Genomic DNA, 2721 nt, shown 5'->3' on the forward strand with positions numbered 1-2721 from the left:
GTCTCATCTGGCTGCAGAGCTTTCCTAATGCTGTTGAGGCCAAACTTACACACACACACACACACACACACACACACACACGTCACACTTTGGCACAGCACCTGTGATTTCTTGTAAACATGTTTTCTCCCAGCTCTGCACCTGCCACCCAAACTTTGCAATGACTAAAGTTTGTTGCAGTGGTCAAATTAATTCTCCCTATAATTATCAAAACCATACTATTTATTCTTGCCAAGATCAAGAAATATTTCCGGAGGTTGCATAGACATCGTGATCAAGGGCAGCAGGAGGTTATATCTAGCTCTGTGCCTGGGGAGAAAGGTTGATGCAGAGAATAGCTGATATGTCAGAGACAGTCTGAATGAACAGCTGAGGGATACCTGAATCTTGCCCATACTGGGAAAGTCAGTGCAGATTTGCTCTTGCAAGAGCTGTTGACTTCTGATTATCTGGCTGGGGAGGAGAGAGGAGCAGCCAAAAAAGAAGTGTAGGTAAAGGTAAAGGAACCCCTGACCATTAGGTCCAGTTGCAAAGAACTCTGGGGTTGCGGTGCTCATCTCACTTTATTGGCTGCAGGAGCCGGCATACAGCTTCCTGGTCATGTGGCCCGCATGACTAAGCCGCTTCTGGTGAACCAGAGCAGTGCATGGAAAACCCGTTTACCTTCCTGCTGGAGCGGTACCTATTTATCTACTTGCACTTTGATCTGCTTTCGAACTGCTATGTTGGCAGGAGCAGGGACCGAGCAACAGGAGCTCACCCCATGGTGGGGATTCGAACCACCGACCTTTAGATCAGCAAGCCCTGGGCTCTGTGGTTTAGACCACAGCGCCACCCGCATGTAGGAGGTACAGGCAAAATGATTTCCCTCCTGCTTTTCCTGTTAATGACACATGGAGACTGCGAAAATCAAGGAAAAGAATGTCCCTTGAATCTGATCTGGGAAGAAAGTCAAACACAGAATTACTACCAGCCCGGGGACTTCCTAATTGCTGGGATCGTATCTCCAAGTATGTTGACTGTAGAAGAGCCATACATTTTTTCCCAGATTCCCTCAAAAAGGCTTGCATGGTAAGTAATAAGATGCCACTGGATCTCATGCTTCTCCAACACCACTCCAATAGTTTCTACTTAATTCATAATAATAAAGGCAATTTTCCACTTTGAAGGCTGTGTTCTTTCTTTCTTTCTTTCTTTCTTTCTTTCTTTCTTTCTTTCTTTCTTTCTTTCTTTCTTTGCAATGGAATTTGCAATCTCCTAGTGTTTATTTTTAAGTAGTAAATAGATTTACACCTTGTAACTAGGTGATCCTCAGATGAAGAGCGGTATATAAATTTATTACACAAATAATAATAAAAATATATTCCTTGTCTCAGCCCAAACTGCAAACATACATATCATTGTTTGGGGATGAGCTACTTTGAGATTGCCTAGAAATAACATTTGCTTTCTTTACATGGTGAATAGGTTTCTGACATTTTTTATATGATGTTTCATTGCAGTTTTACACCTAGGTTCTACTGGCACATCTTGTCCTTCTTGTTCTCCATTCAGGAGATCAACCAGAATTCCAGGTTCTTACCCAACATCTCCTTGGGCTACAACCTCTTTGAGAACTTTTTTGATGGAAGGATGACTTCTGCTGCCATGCTAGACCTGCTTGCAGGGGGGCAAAGCAATATTCCAAACTATAACTGTGGAGAATGGAATAACCTGCTGTCTGTTCTTGAAGGGTGCAATTCTGCCATCTCGAAAGAGATTTCAGTCATGTCTGGCATCTACAAAATCCCACAGGTATGAAGGGTAGGGACAAGAAATAAATTCCACTTTCTTTCCAGTAGAGTCAATATGGGAAATGAAAAAGTGAGAAAACCCTTAGTGATAGTAGATCTTTCTTCCAGCATCCACCAATCTGGCACTCTCCAAATATTTCAGATTAAAACTGCAATCAACCGCAGCAAGCACATTTTTTTCAGACAATAACAGATAATAAGTAATAACAGACAATAAATACAGTATCTCTTCCTTTTCCTGAAAATCAAACAAATCACTAATCTCTTCTTTTCCTCACTAGATCAGTTATGGTGTTATGACTCAGACACTGGATGAGAAAACTGAAGTCTCCTTTGTCTACCAAATGGTCCCCAAGGGGGAAACTCAGTATTGGGGGATTGTCAAGTTGCTCCTGAATTTTGGATGGACATGGACTGGCCTCTTGGTTTCAGACAATGATAACGGAGAAAGGTTCTTGAGTGCCTTGACACCTGTGATGACGAACAATGGAATTTGCATTGCTTTATTAAAAAGAATACCAGAACATAACCCAGATCCATATCTCATCCCAAGTGAACCATTTACCATATGGGACCAAGTCAAAATATGTGTTTACTATAAAAGCAGTCAAGGGGCATGGACTGAACTCATGATAATACAACAATTTCTTGAGAAACAAATTGGGGGGAAAGTCTGGATCTCAACAGGTCTTCTAGACATTAATTTTGGTTTACATAATCCCCCTTATCTCTTCCAGTACATCCATGGATCTTTGTCCTTCATAATGAAGCCCCAACTAAGGAAAAATTACCAACACAACTATGATCCAGTTTCTGAATTTCTTGAGCAGTTTTGGGATACAGCATTTCATTGTTTATATAGAAAGGACACATTGGCTGTAAAAGGTTGGACAAGATGCACAGAGAATGAGAAACTGGAGATGGTGCC

The sequence above is a fragment of the Podarcis tiliguerta genome (assembly GCF_965153285.1).
Source record: "Podarcis tiliguerta genome assembly, chromosome: 2".
Classification (NCBI taxonomy): domain Eukaryota; kingdom Metazoa; phylum Chordata; class Lepidosauria; order Squamata; family Lacertidae; genus Podarcis; species Podarcis tiliguerta.